At 35.4% G+C, this 23,650-nt stretch overlaps 1 pseudogene; it reads right to left on the minus strand.

Annotated features, from left to right (window-relative positions):
* Window positions 1-22,496: 22,496 nt before the first annotated feature.
* On the minus strand, window positions 22,497-23,432 carry LOC143535856 (E3 ubiquitin-protein ligase ATL31-like; annotated as a pseudogene).
* Window positions 23,433-23,650: the final 218 nt, after the last annotated feature.

Consider the following 23,650-nt stretch of genomic DNA (forward strand, 5'->3'; position numbering starts at 1 on the left):
AGATCTGTGAATATCCGATTACCACTATTAAAAATCTAGCTCATAGTTTACCTTGATTTAATGTTATGTATGTATATATATTGTCAATAGATTAAACGAATAATGTTAATGTGAAGCTTGAGAGAGAGCAATTACTCAAAATTCCTTTTGAAAACTTTTCTCCCAAAAACTTACATTAAAGTGAACAGTAGTTCACTATATATAGAAGGCGACCTGGTTCGCTAACATCCCCTAGCGAACCAGCTTCCCCTTCGTTACATAATTTAACATAGCGAGCCACCCCCTGATTCGTTAACATCCCCTAACGAATCAGGAGGGAATACATTATAATGTCTTGGTTCGCTAACATCCCTAGCGAACTAGACTTAACTTTAACGAACTAGTCTTAGTTCGCTAACATCCCTAGCGAACTAGACTTAACCTTAACGAACTAGTTAATAATAAACATTAAATATCACATTAATTGATAAATAAAACATTAACGATAAATACAAAGACGCTAGATGCAAAACTGTGCACTAACGAACACCCCCTCGTCTTGAGCTCTTTGTGTTTAACTTATTTGAAGCGCTTGGACTGCCAGTCACTGCAACTATGAATTCCATGTTCGTAACACACACGAACGACTCGTTGGAATTGCATAGCCAGGTCGTATTCTTCTTGGCGTTCAAACAAAATTTGCTTCCTGTGTAGCACGTCGTTGTCTGTCTCTGATAAATTAACCAACCACATCGGGTCGATTATCTTGATGAGCTCGGTCTGCAGTCCTCGACCACGAACAATAACGGCCTCGCCAGTACGATTGTCATAGTACCAACGGTTGAAAGAAAGATAAATATCTTGAGGCATTGTCTTCACAGGAACCTTTTTCATTGTCTTTGGCGGCTTCACTTTCAAGACAAGTTTCTTCCAGCCGGTCCTTGGATCAATCTCATCAATTCACTTACGTCTTGGGACCTGGGGCTTGAAGAATTTGAAGCCATGATTGACCTCGAACAGTAAGTGTTGATGAAACCACTCAGTCGTTCAGCGACCCCCACGATTGATAAATGGACGTCTCGCGAGGGTACGTACATCCCAACGCGGTAGAGTTAAAACATCCATTATCCTCTCGTAATACTGGACACCCTTTTCCCACTAGACTATACATACTTTAAAGTCAGAATCATAAGCCCATGAAACAATATCATCCTGTACCTTTGAAACAGTCTTGAAGGTAGTCACCTGATTAGTCTCAATCCAAGCAGCAGCAGTATCTTTTCTTTCTTGATCTACATAACGGTAAGCACTGATAATTTTACCCACTTTATGACGTTTGAACCATCTTTCTACGTCATCATCAGTCACTTCTTTAAGTGAAGGAACTGTTCGCTGCACAACCTTTTTTCCAGTTCATCCTCAGTCTCTTTAATTACATCTTCATGAAATACCGGAGCACCTTGATCAACGTTTGCGTGTTGATACTAGTCCGGGTACTCTTCAGCTGTCACATCCTCCATCTCAATCTCTTCATCCTCATAAATAAAATCCGTATCCATATACAACGGATCAACTTCCAATTCTTCCTCAGTGATCACTTCGACATCGGGCTCAGTCTCTAAAGCAGTCAACTGATCGTCATTCAGCCCAAGCAGAATCGAAATCTGCTCCCGTGTCAAGGATCTAACCACAAACTCACCAACTTCTATCTCATCTCTGTTTACCACACTACGAACCACCCCTGATCCATCAACAAAAATCACTGTGTTAACTGCAATCATTTCAATTGGCTTGGCAGCTGTTGGATCTTGATAGGTAATTATCTGCTTGCTCGAATCCTCACCGCACTAACACCAGCACCAAAGGATGAACCAAGCGATTTTTTAGGCTCACCTTCTGCATCAGATTCGTCAGGATCATCATCGTCATTCTTAAGTTTTTTTAGGGCATCTTCTTTCCAAGTTAATTGTAAAAATAACTCTTCTTGTTCCTTTAATTTCACCCCCTGAGACTCAACAATCGTACGCAACGATTTAGCCTCCTTCTGACAGAAAGAAATATAACTCATCATTCGTCGTTGATTCTCCATGAGTCATTCTTGAGTTTGACCGTCAGCTGCCATTTGATTTTCATATAGATGTAACAGATTTAGCAGCATTTCAGTTTGACGACCTGGTGGCAAGTTGTATACAGATGGATGAACAGGTTGAACAGGTCCTTGAGGCCGAGTAATTCTCATGAAAGAGATATCACTAGGCGGAGGTGGAGGAAGAGTAGTTGTTGGCGGAGGAGGAGGTCTCATTGATGTGATAAGAGATACTGTAGACAATGCAGCAGAAGGCTTCGGTATCTCAGTCAACGCCATTTGAGGAATTTGACCGAGCCTCTCATGTGACACCAACGTCGTTATCAAGGTAAGCATCGGAGTGCTAGTAGTTAGCGGCACCGCCGAGCTTTGAGTAGTTGATTGACGTGGTAGTAGGGTTCCAATTATTACCCCAACCCCAGCAGACACACGGGGCTTCTTTGATGGTTCACCAGTAGCCACATCTTTACCCTTTCTTTTTCTTTCCAGATGATCTTTCATGGTAGCAGCTAGAGCAGCATCGATTGCATCCTGTTGTTCTTTAAGAGCTCGTTCACCAGCTCCACCATCACCATCACCATCATCATATCCACCATCATTGTTCCCACCTTCTCCCCCTTCACGCTCGGAATCCGAATCATCGTGGATCCAACGCTCATTAGAAGGACATACGTAATCTGGATTGATTATATGACCAATCATCCGTTTATCTTGTGGCTTTTCTTTTCTATAGATTAACATACGATGCACCGTTTCAGCTTTCATATGTTCCATATCAAGAACATCGTTCACCAACGATCGATCAATCACCAAGTTCGGAATCAAATCCTGAATAATTAGCTGTAAAAAGCGAGGGTACATCAAGAACTTCTTTGACAGTAGGGTTTGCTGAACTTGCTCTTTCAGATGATCAAAGATGAGTTCTGAGTAGTTGAAGGGCTTGTTCAGGATTAGAGCAAAAAATGCCGATTGCAAACTTAGTCTACACTCATCAAAACCACCGCGACGTCCACTCATACAATGAAGTAAAACATGTAGCAGATACTTGTATGGTGGACACAACCCATTCTTGTTCAACATAGATTTACGAATATCCATAATTCAAGCGTGTGAATAAACCCCTAACCAATGTCCTGTCAAATTCACTCGGGTTATCATCATTATCGTCAAATTGAAGTACCCGACGAATGACCTCAACATCAATCGTAATTTGAATCTGATTAATTGTAGCTCGAACCCAATTATCTTCCTCAACATATTCCGCCGTGGTCCAAAACTGCCTGATTATACTAAGATACACTTTAGGTTTAGCAGTGATTGCATAGTGTATCTTTGAACGTCGTAAGAAAGTCAACATAGCTCCAAACATTCTCAAATCAGTCACATCTTGATCAACATAAGCACAAATGTTTTGCTTCTTATCGAACGGCAATGAGATCACTTCAGCTTGTTGATCTTGTTTTTGTGGTTGTCCTTGTGGAGGTTGTTCCTGTGGCGGTTGATTTTGTTGTTCTTGATCAGCCATGTTTTACTGTATAAATAAAACCGAATATGAGAATAGATATCAGAATATATAATCAAAAGATATGTGTAATTAATCTATTTACGTATTAGACTATTTAAATCCTATAATTAAAATAAATGAATATTGAACTTAATTTAGATTAATTAATTAAATTTTTGTTTTTTTTTTGTTTTTGTTTTTTTTTTAAATTGTCATTCGTTGGGAATCACACTGATTCGTTATAATAAGATAATGAATCAGGCGATTCGCTATCAAGTAAATGTTTTAACGAACTGAACATAGCGAATTACTATTTAATTTTAACGAACTACACGCTAGTTCGTTATATTTTAAGCGAATTCAAATCTGATTCGTGTAACATCTTATTCGCTTAGCTAGTTCGTGTAAAATCTTAACGAATTGGACACGAAACAGTTCCAATTCGCTAAGACTAACGAATGGTCATAATTAAGACTTGTTCTTTGACTTCATAAAGTCAAGGACAAAATTAGGATGAACACAAGTAGTCAACAATATGAACCCGGGGACGATTAGGCCATAACTATCGTCGAATCATCACAATAATGAGCTCGTTGTACTCGGAATTACATACATAATCGAAGATGTATGAGATTAAGACTCAAAATCTCTAAGTACATAGGTTAGACGAACCCACAGTAAACACCAATAACACGAAACAATAATTAACCCGACAAACAACAATCAAAACATGAATGAAGCCCACCAAGGGTATCGGAATATGATTCCGATCACAATGACATCAAAAACATACAGTTATTAACATAAATTACACACAAATAGGTTTCAAAACTTCGGAAACCCTTAAACTCTTAAAAGTTTATAATTTAACTATCAACTCTTAGCCATTTTGACGAAAATTATATCGCCAGGATCGGCTATACCTTAGATACCCAAATATATCTTTGAAATATCCAAACAAGAGAGTCGAGATTTCAGAGAAAATTTGAACAGGGTTTCTTAAAGATGAAGGAAAAAGGCGAACAGTGAACGCCTGTTCGTTTTCTTGTCTTATATAACTTAGCACGCAACCCAAGGTACAGCTTGGATGAATCAGACGATTCGTTTAAATTAAAGTTAACGAATTGGCCCATTCGCTAACTCAATTCATTACCTTATGTTGGCGAATCGCTACTTGATTCGTTAAATTAAAGTAGCGAATCAAGTCTTGATTCGTGACGCGATTCGTTAAATATACATAACGAAGGGATGATTCGTTACAGAGTGCGGAAGCGAATTAGGTTAGCGAACCAGAGGCTAGTTCGCTAAAGAATCACCTAGTTCGTTATCCATAAATAACGAATTGGATTTTAACGAAATAAACTCTTTTATTTAATTTTAAATTAAATAATTAAACGAATTAATTAAAGAATTAAATAAATAAATAAATTAGGTTATCAAGAAACCCTTTTATCCCGACAACCAAATACGTTAAGAATGTTTCAGATTTCCGAAACATAACTTAAAATTATTTAAGTATTTTGTACAAAGAAGACGAAAATATTTTTGGTATTTTGCAAAAATTTAAAGAATGTATTGCCAAAAAAATAGACAATCTTTTTGTGTTTTTCAATGATTTTATCAAAAACAGTACATATTTTTGTATTTTTGTTGAGTTTGAGCAGAGAATCATATTGACCAAATTGCCCTTCCATCACAGTTTTATATTTCAGCGATATTATGACTGGCGATAAGTCGGTCATTGGTATTGTTATCCACATAAATCTAATAACGCACATTCAAGTATTTTTGTGATATGATTAAATAGTTCAATTAAAGCACAGAATATCAGAAACTATCAGCCTCTAATCTCGGTTCAAGCTTAATTTGATTTTTGCCAAATCACCCTAACTTGACTTAAACCATTATATTGTTGATCAAAATTTTGATACCTATTTTGAAATTTTGAGCAATGCATCAAGTTTCCTTTACTGTGAGTGAGTATGCACGAGTCCATCTGTCGGCTTACATACATTTTATCCCCTGGGGTCCGTTTCTTAATGGTATTAAGACGCACGCAAGGGAGGAACAATTGTATGACTAACAGCGGATTTTGATCAAGTCAGTAATTTAAATTGTACGAAGTACAACGGTGATCAAGTTTAATGACTTTGGGTTTGCTCTAGAAGGCGAGTAAAATATTCATGCTTATGAATACCCAGATGGTTAAGCCGCATAAAGACTCACAGTGTCCAGAATCTTAACGCTTGTTATTTGCTTTATTTTATTTTTGGGTGATCAACAAATATAAGGCTTGAGTATGACTGGTTATTACATTTCTGCCATCCTCACCGAGACTTTTGCTAGAGACTAACACCCCTTTCAATTTGGCGTTTCTTTATGTTTATATCACATACTTTACTCTACTGAGTTGTTTTAAGACCTACCAATGCACCAATGCAATTAAGCACACAGTCTTTTAAGCTTACTTTTTGCTGAATTTAGGGTCAAGGTAATCAATGTACTATCATGTTCTCTTTTTGCTTCAAAAAAACTCAAAATTTTGAGGAGCATAAAATAAAGAAAAGATAAATTTAATCGCCCCAGTTAACCTAAGTTTATAAATAAATGGCTAACCATCAATTCACAAGTGAATCATAGGACCAAGACATGCAAGCATGCTTCACAAACTTAAATAACCGACGTAATTTTCAACGAGAAAATAATCTAAAAACGTCTGCAAAAATCTTTTTGGTTTTTCTCTGTACAAACTTTAAAAACACAATTTTTTTAAAGAATTTTATAAACAAAATCACTTTCACAATCTTTTGTTAATCTTTTTTTTTCACAATTTTAAAATGTTTTTGGTTTTTCTAAATATTTGAAGAGAAAAACATTAAAGAACAAAAATCACAATATTTTTAAATTTTGGAATTTTTTAATGTTTTTGGATTTTATCTAAACAAACGAAAACACACTCTTTTTGTATTTTCTAGATTTTCATCCCTTAAAACCAAAATAAATTTTAAAAGAAAGATATGATAGAAAATAAAGATAGTCATCCTTGTTTAAGGATATCAGCGAGGGTCTTCAATCCATTTAAATCAAGCAAAAATTTAAAACGCGTTTTGTCAAAAGCTTTAGTAAACAGATCGGCTTTCTGAAAATCAGTATGTACTTTCTCAAGAACGATTAATTTCTTTTCATAGCAATCCCGTATAAAATGATTTCGAATTTCGATATGTTTCGTTTTAAAATGTTGTACGGGATTCTTGGTGATACTAATAGCAGCAGAATTATCAATCAAAATTGGAGTAGTAAGAAACTTCAAACCGTAGTCGCGAAGATGTTGTTGTATCCACAAAACCTGGTAACAGCAACTCGAGGCTGCAACATACTCAGCTTTGGCAGTTGAAGTGGAAACCGTTGTCTGCTTCTTACACTGCCAGGAAACAAGCCGGTTTCCTAAAAATTGACATCCTGCAGTCGTTGATTTAAAGTTGATCTTGCATCCTCCATAATCTGAGTCTGAGTAGGCAGTAAGAACGAAAGTATCTTCCTTGGGGTACCACAACCCGATTTCTGGATTTCCCCTCAAATACTGAAGAATTCTCTTGACTGCAGCTAGGTGAGTCACTCGTGGACTTGCTTGATACCTAGCACAAAGACAAACAGCAAACATAATATCAGGGCGAGAAGCCGTTAAATACATTAAAGAACCAATCATGGCACGATAGAGAGTAGGATCAATGGAATCCTCCAATTCATCCGGTGATAAATTGTGCCCTACTGGAAGAGGAGTTGAAGGGATTTTTCCGGCAGAAATCTTGAATCGGCTCAAGACGTCGTTCACATATTTAGTCTGGTGAATAAAAATTCCATAAGCAGACTGGTGAACCTGCAACCCTAAAAAGAAATTCATCTCTCCCATCGAGCTCATCTCGAACTTTGTTTGCATAGACTTCTCGAACTCCTTACACAATGTGTCGTTTGTAGACCCAAAAATAATATCGTCAACATAAATCTGGACTAGAAGAAGATCGTCACCAACAGTTTTATGAAATAAGTGCAGTCAACAGTTCCTCGTTTGAAGCCATTATCAGTCAGATGGTCAGCGAGCGTGCCATACCAAGCTCTCAGGGCTTGATGTAGACCACACAGAGCTTTGTTTAATCGGTAAACACGGTCTGGATAATCAGGATCTTCAAAACCATGTGGTTGTTGCACAAACACTTCCTCGTGTAATTCACCGTTGAGAAAAGCACTTTTAACATCCATTTGATAGACCTTGATATTCTTATAAGTTGCATAAGCCAGGAAGATTCGAATCGACTCTAATCTTGCAACTGGAGCATATACCTCTGTGTAATCAATACCCTCTTGCTGATGAAAACCTTGCACCACTAGACGTGCTTTGTTTCTGACAATCACCCCTCGATCATCCTTCTTACATTTAAATACCCACTTAGTCGGAATGGCTTTCTTGACTCTAGCAGGTTTGTCTATTAAATCCCAAACACCCAAACGTGCAAACTGCTGTAATTCTTCTTGCATAGCTTCTACCCAAGAAGGATCTTCAAGTGCCTTACGAGCTGTCGTTGGCTCAACTTGAGATAGAAAGCAATTGAATTTAGCAATATTCACAATTCCCGAAGAATGTAAGTTAGTGTAAGCACACAATATGTTATTATCACTTGACGAAGCAACTTGATGACGTGTACGAACGCCCACATCAAGTTCTCCAATGATATTTTCCTGTGGATGATATCCATGAATCCGAAGAGTGGGATTCTCAGGAACAACAACATTATCAAATAAGTTAGTGTAATGTTCACCCAACTCGGGAGATGAAACATTATCACTGTCAAGATCAATAACTTGAATTTCAGCTTGATCATCATCAGAAGAAGTAGAAACATTATCAATAGCAACTGGAGAAACAACTTGAGATTCTTCAGTTGGAGCATCTGGTTGAGCTTCAACTTCAATAGAACTTGAAGATCTTGGAATGGTCAAATGATCTTCAAAGTATGCTCTAACCAGATCTTCATCGATGTGTTCAGTCGAAGGAGTAAAAGAATTAAATAAACTATCGTAGTCAAACATCCAGTCTGGACCTTTCCCTTGAGGAGGAGTTGTGTACTTTTGACAGTCCACATGGTACCATTCTTCAACATAACCAGATGTGAAATTAAAAACCCTTTTCTTTGGAGATGCATATCCCAAGAAATACCCTTCGATAGCTTTTTCTTCAAATTTACCCGAATCCTTCTTCAACATTGTACACGGACACCCAAATGGTTCCAGGTACTTTAAATTAGGTTTTCTATTATTTAAGATCTCGTAGCTTGTCTTCTTGATTCGTTTCACTGTTAGAACTCGATTAAGCGTATAACAAGCTGTATTCACTGCCTCATTCCCAAATTGGACATGAAGCTTTGAATCAGCGAGCATTGTGCGTGCAGCTTCAATCAGAGTTCTATTTTTCCTTTCAGCAACACCATTTTGTTGAGGTACATAAGGTGCACTATATTCTCGGTGAATTCTCTTTTGAATACAAAATAAATCCAATATAGTGTTTTTAAATTCAGTACCATTATCACTACGGATTCTCCTCACCTTTTGTTTATACAGTGATTCGATCTTAGTAATAAGATTTTGTACCAAAAACGGTGTTTGATCTTTTGAACTCATAAATAACACCCATGAATATCTTGAATAATCATCTGTCACTACAAGACAATACCAGTCTCCAGAAATACTCGCACGATTCACTGGACCAAACAAATCCATATGAAGTCGTTCAAGAGGAGTATCAATGGAATTCAATAACTTAGAGTGATGTGTCTTCTTCTTCTGCTTGCCCTTTTTGCATGCAACGCAGTGATCAGATAACTTAAAATTCCTTAACGAGACACCCTCAACTAAGTCATTTGCCATTAAATAATTCATCTTTCTGACATGTATGTGACCCATTCTATGATGCCATAGAATCGAGTCTTTCTCGGTTGCTTTTGAGACAAAACATGTTTCGATCGATGTGGATACCTTAGATCTCATATTTAAGACATAAATATCATTTGATCGTGGTGATCGCATGACAACCATGTCCTCAGGGATAACATAACCCGGTTTCAAGATAAGACATTCTTTGTCAGTAAATATCGTAGTGTATTTTTTATCACAAATCTGCGATACACTCAATAAATTATGATCAACCTTGTCGCAATAATTCACTTTCTCAAACGTAATGTGACCATTTAAAACTTCCCCCTCTTGTGTGATCATGCCCCCAGAATTCCCAGCAAAAGCTACATAACCCCCTTGAATATTTCTTACGTTGGTTAATAGGTCGAGATTCCCAGTGATATGACGAGAACATCCACTATCCATGATCTAGTTTTCACCAGAAATGGTCTTGGATGAACCCTACACACAAACAAAAGTGATTAGTTCAAAAAGGCAGCCCAGGTCTCAGTCTTGGGCACCTTTTGGTTTTCTCTTTGATCATTAACTTTAACAGATTTCAATTGTTGTTCAGCCACTTTTGAATAAGTTACCGACTTCCTAGACTTTCGTCTTAAGTAAGCTGCCTGAACAATGTTTGAATTCTTGTTTTGACATATAGGTTCAGTTGGAATGAATTTTGGTTTCACTTGACCGTGTGTCTCATTGACATGAAGAACCTTCCGAGGATTCACATCAGAGAACAAAATATGAGTATCATCAGCATACGACACAGGTCGTTTCAGGATCTCCTTGACCAATGGAATTGGCTTAGATTTGTCCTTGATAAAAGGACGAAGATTCTGATAGTTCTGCTGACTACAATTCCTCACAACATGACCTTGTTGACCGCATAAAAAACAAGTTCGCATGTCTACATGATGATGTTTAGAAGTAATTGGAATAAATGATGCAGATGGTTGATGATGACTCATATTTTTAGTCATGCTCTTAGCAAACTCATCAGATAATTCAGATTTCTTCTTTAAATAAAAATCTAAATTAGAACAGTTCGAAAAGCTTTTTAGTGTATCTGTCCCAGTTGACTTCACAAAGTTAATCTTCTTAGCTTGTTTTAAAAATTGTTTTGCCTTAGTCAATGGATCAGATTGAACTGATGTTTTTGTTTGAGCATACACACGTTCAAGTTCTTGAATTTTTGAAGTTTCATTGACAAAAACACTCTCAATAAGTTCAGGTTTGATAATACTTATTGGAATATCTTTTTCAGTGAACATCGTATCCATTCCCTTTAACTTAAAAACTCTAGCCGAAGAAGACTTAGAACTCGGAGGATTAATAAAACGCATTAAGTCCTCGTCAGAAATCTTTGGTTTATTTGACTTCTTTGTCCTCACTGGTTTGGTTTTCACAGTTTCTTCCTTGTTCACTTGAGATTTGAATGAATCATACACAGCTTCCTCAAACTCTTGAGGTTCGCAAAGAATATGATTAGAACTAGGAATGTTCTTATTCTTGTGTATTATCTCAGGTTCAAATACATCTTCAATAATCACTTTATCAACAATTTTAACAAAGACCTTTTTACTTTCCACATGAGGTTTTTGAGGAGCAAATTGGGGTTTGACAATTTCAGGTTTAACCAATTTAGGTTTTTCAGAAATCACAGATTCTTTTTGAATCAAATCCTCTTCTTTTCTTGCAAAAGGATTAATTTTATAATCATTATGAAAAGGTGGTGGAATTTCAACAAAACCAATACCTTTCTTAGAATCTTTTTGTTTTCCAGATACTTCAATAATTTCATTCAACAGAAAAGATGAATTCCTAAATTTTCCCAATTTGTTCTTCAATTCAAGAACCTCATTCTCAAGCTCAGTTATCTTAGAACGATGTTTCAAAATTTCCTGAAACTTTTGGTCAATAATGGTCATTTTCACAGATAACTCGGCTTTTGAGATCGTGGTTACTTGTCGACAATGCTTCAATCTTTTCTCGAGATCTCCTTTGAGATTCAAGAGATTGTCGATAAGTATCCTTAAGAGAAGCAATTTCTCTTATAAGATTATCATTTTGATTTTTCAATGCTTCTAACTTAGATTTGTTAGATTCACAGTCAACACATGATGCTTTAACAAATGAAGTAGTAGAAATATAATTACTAACCTCATTGATCTTGGCCATGCAAGCAAACATTGATTCAGAAGGCTTGTCGCAAGAGTCGTCAGAATCAGATCCAGAATCATTATCGGAAGACATCTCACTACCAGTAGCATCTTGACAATCTTTATGTAACCCAAACATAGCCAAATTTGCTTGAACATCATTGCATAGTAACCGTTGTGACCAATCAGTTCCATCTGCTAACATAGCTTGTGTTGTAGAAGAATATGGTTTCTTTTCAGCATCACTTCCTCGTGGTGTAAAAGCATTTTGACTTTGACCACGAGGTCCAGTGTATTCTTTCCTTGGTTTGTCACATTCCTTTGCGAAATGCCCAAATTCTTGACAATTATAACACTTTACTTTTAATTTGTCAAAACCCAACTTCTTGTTTAAAGCTGGAAGATCTTTTCCAGTTCTCTGCATGAATCTTTTAACTTTACGAACGATCATAGCCATGTTCCATTTCAAATTCATGATTTCTAGATCATCTGGATCTACCTGATCATAGTCCTCATCTGTTAAATCACTTGTGGCAATTTTACTACTCACTAAGTTTTCATATGAAGACATAAAAGCCATCAGAAAAGCAAAGTTTTGCTCAGCTTCCTTCATATTAACACTAGGTGGTGTAGCAAATGGATTGGTATTAGTTGAATTTTCAGAACCTCCCGAATTACCAGCAGAGTAAAAACAAACTTTTGAATCATTAAACATAGTTGATTCTTTTTCACTTGCCGCATGAGTAAGAAAAGCAGTGATTGGAGAGATTGTTGAACTAAGAGGCATACTTCCACCATAGAAAGCTGGATCTTGATTTTCTTTGGAGGATTTTTGACACTTAAGATCATATTCTCTAGCTTCGATCTTTTGTAGAAATTCAAGTGCCGTCAAGTCTTCATTCAGAAAATAATCATTCTCTTTCAAAACCATTAGAAATATTGAGTAGGAACTTGGAAGCACACTTTTAATAGTGTCAATTTTATCTCTTTCAGAAATTTCCATTTTCATCTTGTCCATTTCAGCAATTAAATGACTAAATCTTGTAGTCATCTCTTCAACTGTTTCTCCTTTCAATAAATTAAAGTTTCGAAACTGAAACTTGAGCATCACTTTCTTACTCTCAGATGTGTTTCCCATGCTTCTCATACGCAGATGTTGAAATAAAGACGCACATCTCTTGATACTACCAACTTGATGAAAGATATTTTCTGGTAATGCCATAGTCAAAGTAGAATATGTTTTTATCTCGATTTCTAAAGCTTTCTTCTCTTCTTGTGAGTATTGAGAAACAGCTTTAGGAGTATACCCAATAGTATCATCACAAATCATTGGTGCAACATAAACTTCATCAAGACAATATGAGCAGTCAGGATGAACAGATCCCAAATGTGCACGAAACCGAGGTTTCCACTTGGCAAAGTCACTGAACTTCATCAAACGTGGACATTTAGAATGTGAACCTATCTCGGTATCAAGTTGTAATATCTGTTGCATCAACATGTTTTGAGACGCTAATGCATACATACCGGCCATTTTTATTTTTATTTTTTTTGAAAATTTAAGAATTTAACGAATCAAAGAGTGAGATAGCTTAACGAATCAGTGAACAGTTATAGCAAACTATGAACAGTTATAGCGAACTATGAACAATTATAGCGAACTATGAACAGTTATAGCGAACTATGAACAGTTATAGCGAATCAACTCTTAACGAAGTTAAGACTGATCAGCAACGAAGTACCTTAACGAATGAGATGAGTGTTTTAGCAAATCAAAAGTCAACCTAACGAGTCAACTTAACAAATCACAAATAAAGTTAATGAATCAACCAAATGACAAACAGATAACGAATGAGATGAAGATTTAGCGAATCACAAGTCAACTTAACGAATTGACCAAACGAAGCACAAATGATTAGTTTAGCGAAGCACAAAGATAATTAGTAACGAATCACTAAGAAATGCTTAGCGAATTAATATAACGAATCAGCTACAGTTGATTAGCGAATCACACTATAGCGAATTCGGTTGTTACAACCGTTTGTAACAAACTCTGACACCTTATGCCACGTGGCAAAGGTTGTTATGACACAAATCCCAAGAAGAGCACGTGTCACACGAGACAAATGTTTGCATTTCGATTCGGGTCGTATTCTATGGTTACGATTCTACCATATATGTCTTTTTCATTCCGTCGAAAATCTATTTTACGGTATAGACGCTTAGTTAACGAACTAGATAACACGAACCAATAACTCACACGAATTGATTAACGAACTAGGTAGCGAAGTAACACTGTTGATAACGAATCACCAAGAAACATATAGCGAATCACCAGGAAGAAGATAATGAATTACATTCATCTTCAAATCTTCAAAACTTCAAACGATTTTTCCAGAAATTTTGAAGATCAAACCCAGAAACTCAACAATACCAGATTTGTAATACAACCTCGTTACTTAACCAAAATGTACAAATAACCTACTAATCTACTCGTAAATCAAATCCGAATCCAATACTCATAACCTCGTAACCAATTAACACCTTAAACCAAATCAATTTGACCAACAACACACCCCTGTTTTGGACTTCAACCGAATCCAGATCCAAAACACACAAATCCAATCCACACCTCAATTCCTTTAATCCACACCTATCCAATACCTTAACCAACACAACCTCAATCCAAATTATCCATAATTCAATCAATTCAAACCAAAATTGATTCAAAACCAAACAAAACAGAAAAACTTAATAAACATAACAATTAAAACACCAAATCAATTGTAAAGAGCACCAACCGCTCTGATACCACTTGTTGGATCCCGAATTAACAGTCGATAACAATAAACAGATCTCAGATCTGTGAATATCCAATTACCACTATTAAAGATCTAGCTCATAGTTTACCTTGATTTAATGTTATGTATGTATATATATATTGTCAATAGATTAAACGAATAATGTTAAGGTGAAGCTTGAGAGAGAGCAATTACTCAAAATTCCTTTTGAAAACTTTTCTCCGAAAAACTTACATTAAAGTGAACTAGTTCACTATATATAGAAGGCGACCTAGTTCGCTAACATCCCCTAGCGAACCAGCTTCCCCTTCGTTACATAATTTAACATAGCGAACCACCCCCTGATTCGTTAACATCCCCTAACGAATCAGGAGGGAATACATTATAATGTCTTAGTTCGCTAACATCCCTAGCGAACTAGACTTAACTTTATCTTAGTTCGCTAACATCCCTAGCGAACTAGACTTAACCTTAACGAACTAGTTAATAATAAACATTAAATATTACATTAATTGATAAATAAAACATTAACGATAAATACAAAGACTCTAGACGCAAAACCGTGCACTAACAACACGTACCAATACCCGTACCCGTACCATACCGAAAAATTTGGTAAGAGTATTGGTACATGTTTTTATTGATTTTTAGCACGAGTACGATCGGGTAAAGGTACCAGTACGGATACAGGTACCGTCCAAGCTCATCCCTAGGTAAGGGAGTGTGATTTGGCGAGAAGTTGTTTATGGTTCCAGGAGTGAAGGTTGGCCAAAAATGATAGCATGGTGGAAGGTTAACTTGTGAGGCAAAAGGAAAAATAGACTCGTCAAAAACGACATGTCGAGAAATGATGATTTTTCTTGTGGAAAGGTCATAACATTTGTATCCCCGATGTTGGGAGGGATAACCGAGAAAAGCACAAGGGGAGGAGCTAATTTGAATTTTTTTGTTGGAAGTGGAGGGGAGAAGCGGGTAACAAAAACAACCAAAAGTACGAAGATGTGAGTATGTAGGGGTGTTTATTGTATAGTAGATAAGTGGGGGTGTGATTTTGTTTTGTTTTGCTAGGTAAGATTTTTATAAGGTAAGTGGCCAATATTAGAGCATGATGCTAAAAATTTTCGGGTGCGGAAGCATGGATGAGAAGAGTACGAATAATATTGTTAATTGAACGTATTTTGTGTTCAGCTTTTTCCATTTTTAGATGATGTGTGAGGGCAATAGAAATGGAAGACCGTGCCATTTTTAGAGCAAAAGTCATGAAACGGCTTGTTATTGTATTCAGTGTCGTTGTCGCATTGAAAGGATTTAATGTTATTATTAAACTGGGTTTGTATATATATTTGTGGAAGTTAAGAAAGATGGAGAATACATTTGATTTATTGGTTAAGGGAAAAGTCCATAAATAATTGGTCAAATCATCAAGAAATAATATGTAGTTACAGTGACCACCGGTGCTTTCTATAAATCTCTATGCAATATATCAAACTGAAGATAAGTAGTAGAAAGTGAATCATGAAAATGTAGTTTAACATGTTTGCCAAAAACACATGACTGACATAAACGTTTAACAAGAGGTTTATCAACCGAAATAACATGATGTTTATTCAAGAAATGTAATGAATCATTCCAGGATGTGATTATTCAACAAACTGAGAAAGATCATTTCCGATCTACAAAATTTGTGATTCTTTGAAAAGTCAAAAGTCATGATATACATTAAAATCTTATTTTCATGGATATTTTTTTATTTGATAACTCAGCCATGACAATTTCTTTTTTTTTTTTTTTTCTTTTTCTTAAGTAACCAATAACGTATGAGATTCAAAATTATGAAAAAATCAGTGAACTCGGAACTGTAATAAATTGTAAGAAAAGGAAATCATCGTCATGAATTGGATTCAATTGCCTGCCTCTTTTAGTTAGTCAATTGACATATATAAATACATACAATGATGGTAATGCCTTAGATTAAGGCTCTAAGATTAAGAAATAAAGTTATACAATCTTCTACTAATATAATGTATGCTAATACTCCTATAAACTTTTGTGTGTTCATAAACCATTTTCGCTAAACAAATCTGTAATAGATACGTATCATTACAAGTTGCTAACTAACCGAGGGCCGATGTATGTACAACATGGTATAATATCTCCTAGAACGTAGCTCGACAAACATTGATCATGAAGTTTTGCAGTACATAATGTTCGTTGACTACCTCATAATGTTTCAAGTATTATGAAAGCGAAATGACATGACCATTAGGTAGTCCCGATAATTTCCTCTTTTCACATGTACATGTCCACCCAAATCGACTATATTCCATTTTATGGTTACCATGCACTATTCCAATTTTGTAATTGCTATGCAATTGAAGAGAAAGTCGAAAGTGGGGTATGCACCCCATTTCCTAGTATTTTTTAATTATAAAAAAATGAAGTTTTGCAACAATAAATTTATTATATTAATGATATACTTATGCATGATAATGCACACATACAGTAAGTCATATTTTTCTAAGCAAGGGTGTTCATCAAATAAAAATAAGGTTATTTAGGTAATCGAATCAAGTTATTGAAATATGAAAATCTTAAAACTGCATTCGAATTTGACATTAATTGACCTAAAATTTAAATAAGTGGATTCAAATTCAAATTTATTTGAATAAACCGAATTAGGAAAGAAAGTTTCAATACACACTATAACAAGTAAAAAATTATCGAAGAAATAATGGCTAAACAATAGCAGCCAAAAGAATTTGAAGCCAATTAAAATTTCGAATGTTAATGTTTCTAAATTTTTGTTTATAAAACTTTGTTTTCTCATTAAAATAAAAAATGATTACAACAAAGTGAACAAACATGTAATAAGTTGCACCGTAATCCCTCTTTTGAATGTTAATGTATTATATGAAACTATGGGTGTGTTTGGCAAAGGGCTTTTAGGAGCTTTTTAGGGACTTTAAGTTACAAGCTTTTAGAAAAAGCTCATATCTAATAAAAAGTATTGTTTGGTAAGAGGAGCTTAAAGCTTTTAGAGGATGGGAAAAAGCTCTAAATTGAAAAGCTACTATAGGTAGCGTTTGAGAAAAAACTTTACAAGCTTTTACATTTGAATTTACAAGTTTGGTACTTGAACTTATATCAATTTTTGTTAATTTATATAATAGTTACACATTCAACCCTTATTCAAAACTAATTACCCACATGACTTTTTTATAAGCCATAACTTTTTTACACGTTAATAATTTTTTAAACAATTACATCATAAAAACGAGCATTTTATTCTCTCTAATTTGAGTATGATATTGCTATACTTCTTTAACTTTAAAAAATTAACATACTACGTGATTATCGGTTAGGATCGGTAAAAAGTCGAGTCAGATGAGCTCGAGTCATGTGTATGAACTTGAGTCATGTGTAAGACCAAATTAGGGTCAGAACGAGTCGATACAAAAATGGTTAAATTAGTTCGATTCGTGTCGGTACGCTTTTGAGTCGAAAGGGGTCAAGTCAGAACATATTTCAGATTAAAACAATGCATGTTCAAAAAGGGATTCATATCAAAATATGTTGGTTTAAAAAAATTATCTATTTGAAAATTACTATATATTTCAGCATTATTTCTTGATTTTCGACATCATTTTACAAGCTTACTGCTTTTCCATGACGTCTACATTTAGTTTATGTATGCAATGTCATCAAGTGAATCATGTACCGACACTGATTATGCGGTTGATGTTAGGTTGTGTGCCTATTCCGCCGCACCACGCGGGCACCCAGCTAGTTTTATTAAAAGCTTCTTCTACTATGCCAAACACCTAAATATTTAAAAGCTACAGCTAACAGCTACCAGCTTCTAGCTTTCAGCTTCCAGCTTCCAGCTAACAGCTACCAGCTAGTTTTGCCAAACATACCCTATATCTAATTGAGATATTTAGATTCGAATTCGATTCACGCTCGAATAAAGAATTTCGTATCTAATAGGATTATGCTCGAATAAAGAATTTCGTATCTAATAGGATTCAACTTGAATAACTCGAGATTCAAATTCAAAATTTATATTCAAATTTGATGCCAATCAAATTTATGGTTATACGAGTCTGATTAAATAATAATAACGATGTTATACAAAAGTTTGAAAACTAAATCAAAATAGTACTTGGTAGTTTCTTTGCACGACAAGACAAGGTGATAATGGACAGTGCATCGTTGGATGTCATGTGACAACAACGAGTATGCGAGGAAAGTGAGTTCTTGAGCGACTTTCCTTATCAACTCTATTAAATTTAACGGAATTTGGTTTAACCTGGTTGTTAAATTAATACCATTTGTGACACTAGTATATGTGATGATTTATTATCATCATTGTCCTTTTATTTGTTAAGATCAAATGCAAAATCATAATTAACATTGCTCGTGTAAGACAACTAGAAAACTGAGCATTTATGACCTATCTTTCCATTCGCATATTCGGTCGCAAATGGTGTTTATGACAAATTGACGACTGAGATACGGTCACAAAAACCTACGTGGGTGATTCTGTTTGACCAAACTTGCATCCGTTAGTTATTTTGCCTCCGCTATTTTGCAAAAATCGAAATAGCACTTACAATGTTAGTGACAAGCTTTACTATTTTGTGATTGTCCCAAGTTTGCGACCGGGTTGCTACTGAACTTTTGTGACCAGGTTGTGGCCGCGTTTATAGACGACCTTTTTTAGGGACTTGGTTGTGACCGTTTTGCAACCAAAACATATTTTTATTTATTTAATATCATCTCTCTCCCCCATAATTTATTAAAAATTCCCTAAAACCGTCCAAATCATACAAACATATAAGATAAGTGGAGAAAAGGCAAAGAATAAGATTTTATTATATACAATGTGAATGCATCAATTATTTTCTACAAACTATGTAAATGAAATGAAAACAAAAAAGAATTGATAAAGTGGTAGAAAATTTGGGTTTCACAATGAGAACTCATGTTAATCCTTATTTATAACATTTTAAGAGGAACATGGGTGGCTTAATGAAAAAAAACTAGGATTTTTGTGATCTCCAGTTCGATCCTGAGGACGTCCGAGTTTTACCACTAGTGGGTATTCTGGCGGGTGGGTTTCCCCGGGAGATAACTTGGAGGTGGTTAAAGGCTCTGTATGGCTGGGTTGGGTCAGCTGACGATGGTCTTTTGCTATTGAGACACTCTGTACGAAATACCTATGCAATTAATTATCTGTTTGTTGGCCATTCCAAAAAAAAACATTTCATCCTTTCTAGTTGCAACGGCTTTCCTTTTCTGCGTCATATTCTGGTTTTTCTAGTTGATCGTTACCAAAACAAACCCTCCTTAAAAAAAAAGTTAATAAATTTAAAAATTTGTTAAAAGAAAAAGGGACAGACATATATATTATGATTGATTTCCATTTTAATTTCCTTTTATTGCTTTATTAACTGTTTAGGCACCTGTGCCCTTTACCACTACTTTTTTGCTTTTGTTTTAGTCGTTATGATGTCTCTTTCTTTGTATTTTATACTTCTTGTTTTTATCAAAATGACAAAACATAAACAGTATGCAAGATCTTTTATCCAACTGTTTTTTTGGAGGACATGATCAAACGAAACGCACCTCTACTCTTTCTTTCGGACTGCACCAACAAAAAAAAACTGTTATTTAGTTGAATGTTATAATTTAATTAGGTTTCATTTGTAATTGTAATTAATTTTTGTCACGGACAGAACTAAAGACGTCGCTGTTCATCGTGTGGTTAAATTTTATATTAACATGCTATTAGACATCATTGTTTTCTTGCAGTTTCGTTATCGACCCTCACCATAAAGTTGTTGAATCTATGTATCCATTGAACAGAAAAACACAAAGTCGTTTTCTTGTAGTTTTCTTAAACTCTTCATCTGTGCATTTAACTAAAAATTCCGACATCTTTGATATGCTTCTTGTTCTTCAAAAACTATATCAGAAAATTCAGAATTTTATACTCTCTTCAATTCATACAAGCCGTGATACGTTTTTAAACACAACATCATCACGGTGTAACAAAGTTAAATAGTTTTATTTACGACGGTTCATTAAACTACGTAGTTGACGTATTATTAGTTTGATATAATTTATTTATCTGTTAAAAATGCAAGTCAATACATGTACACCGGCCTATATTAGAATGATCTCAAAAGAAGAAAAGTAATGTTAAATGGCAGAAGAGGATTAACAAAGTTTCGATGATTTACAAAATATATATACTTCAAAATCAAAACATATAAAATTCTTTTTTCATCGTAAAAAAAACCCGAAAATCGTGTTAGCTATTTATAATCCAAGTCTTTAAATTTGTGAAAAACAACTCAAGCACTACAGTAGTCGATCCAGCCTCCAAAAAGGGCCCAGGGGGTGTATAGCCTCTGTAAGCCCATGAAGAAAGTTTAAAAGAGAAAAAAAGAAATACTAGCCCAATCTCTAACCCAACTTAGAATATAAGCCATTTGGGGGCACTTGAAGTATACATACAAAAAAGAATTAGAAGTTTAGAACACTATATTTTGTAAATTAACTTTGATTCAAATATGAAAATCATATAGATGAGATTTTTTCAATGAGAATATAAAGTGTATTTATATTACATTATTACAATATTACTATTGATTTTAGATTTGTAATAGTTACTCAATAAACTAGAAACTGCCTATGTATGTAAAAAACCCACAAGTTTACTTTACATTTTCTTAACCAAATAAGGAATATTCAAATATTTTTGCAACACTTCATTAGACCTAAAAAGGTTACAAACTTAATTACTAACAGTTAGGTTATGCACTATGGGAGAACCCCTATGGGCATTAACATCCTACATGTTATAACTTTTGCAGGTTTGTCGGCGTTATTAGGCGTTAAATATTGCGTCAGACCTGTTACAGGGCGGTATTATAATGGGTGGTAACAAGTTAACAAATGAAGCGGCATTAAGGTGGTGGGGTATGGGGTCGTGCCGGCGGTTTCCAACGTGGAGGGAGTATAACGAAGGCGGTGTTATACCACAATGATTAGCCTTAAAGTATATTCTATTTGTTGATAAAAGCAAATATACTCGAGGCAGATGTATTAAAGATTTAATCTAATGTATGATTGAACTAGGAGATCATAAGTTGATTTATTATAATATCGAGTATTTATCAGGTCACGTGTAATGCAATATTATAGGACAAACGACAAACAAAAGATTTTTGTCATTCTGCAATGATGCAAAGAACTAAGAACACGAGTGGGTGTTAAAGACCTAGCCACGTGTGCAATTGTCCAACTTGTTTGACCTTCACTCATGCCACGACCAAAACTAGCTTTAAAGACGCATTCTCCCCTCCATCTTATATAACACGTTTTGTGGATGTTTTGTACAAAACCGTACATGCATGCATGCTCCCCCCTCTCCTCTCTCTACTATACATCATCATCTCTCATCTATATCACTACTTTATTAAAAATTGTACAAAACGAGGTTGTTGATTGTCATGAATCGCTATAAAAGACACATTCATTCATAATCTTTTTTATTAAATATAAGATGGATAAAAATATAAAAAAACATTATTTGAATTTGAAATAAAAAGTGAGTGATCCCTCAAAAAATGATGATATGATTAACTTAAGAACACGTGAAACACAAACCTAAGGGCATTACATTATCAATGATATTATCACGTTAAATTTCATATATTTTATGTCAGTGAGATATAAAAATTAACAATGATTATTTAAAAAAATGATCTTTACTTGAAAAAATTAACATGATTATACTGAAATAGATTCAACAATAAACTCAACAATGATTATTCTATATACAATTTATTAATCAAACGAAGAAATTCAATGATTATTTTTAAAGAAAAAAAATAAAGACAAACTTAATCAACAAAGAACACCATAATATTAGATATTGAACGGTAACGTGTGGGTTGTATGCGGATGGTAACTTTTTTGTACGGCAACCTATTACCATTAAAAAGTATTCTAAACCAGGAAACCCGCGGATGATGATGATTACGCCGCATCGCTTTTACGTCCCACGGTCACATTCGAATAATCCGACCAACCACACAACCGTTCGGGAGTCCAACGCCCGCCCGCCCTTGCTACCATCCGACTTCAAACTTCCATCAACACCGCAACCGCAACTCTTAGCTCGTTTCAACGTCACCATCTGCTGCCGAACATCATCCGTTAACCTCAACGTGTACCTCTCACAACTCTCCCCCGGTGAAACCAACGAGTGACCGGTCGAATGCGATTTCAACATTCTCCGAGCCGGTCGTTCCTCTTCTACTTCAATCAAATCACTATTTTGAGTTGCAACTTCGGTTACGGGTTCATCATTTTGTGAACGAGTCAGCTCACGAGTGAATTCCGACTCACCGTCCGGATCGGTCGTAGTGAGGTCGGCTCGACAAACCGGACACGTAATATGAGAAGCTAACCACGCATCAATACATTCGGGATGAAAGACGTGGTGATATTTTGGTAAAAACTTGAGTTTTTCATCGTCCGCGAACTCGGATATGCACACGGCGCATTCTAAACATTTATCCCCGATCTTCAAGTTTTTAACGTCCGAGTAAAAAAACACGGGAAAAGACTCGACAACCTTACGGTCAAGGCCGCATGGGAAGTTCAATCGGGTTCGAATATTATTAATAATCGGAAGAGGTTCCGAAGGAGAGGTGTCTAAACATTTGCGGAGGTATAGAGTAAAGAAAGCAAGAAACAACACGCCGAAAACGATTGCGGTTATCAATACTTTCACGGACGCACTTAAGTTCCCTCCGATCTCGTACGTGTAGGCCACAGACGGATCTCTCAAACACAGAGCGAGCGGTGACACTTCCGCCGGCATCACTAGTGAGATGATAAATAACCGGTAAGAAATGTGGTTGACACCCATAGTTTCTTAGATGTTAAAATGCAGTTGTGTAGTGATATAAAGGCGACAGGTGACCGGGATAATATAGTAGAGATTGGTAGCCGGTGGAAGTAGATAAATAAGAATCTCGAGGCTGGTTATCAAGTGATTTTTGTCGTGAAAACATTTCATAGGAAATACACATGATTAGTGAAGATCAAAGTAAGCACATGAAAAGGGTTGCATTGCACCTCATAAAAATAG

This window comes from Bidens hawaiensis, unplaced genomic scaffold (assembly GCF_021521415.1).
Source record: "Bidens hawaiensis isolate Kalapana, Puna unplaced genomic scaffold, B.hawaiensis_p1.1 tig00010669_1, whole genome shotgun sequence".
NCBI classification, from domain to species: Eukaryota; Viridiplantae; Streptophyta; class Magnoliopsida; order Asterales; family Asteraceae; genus Bidens; species Bidens hawaiensis.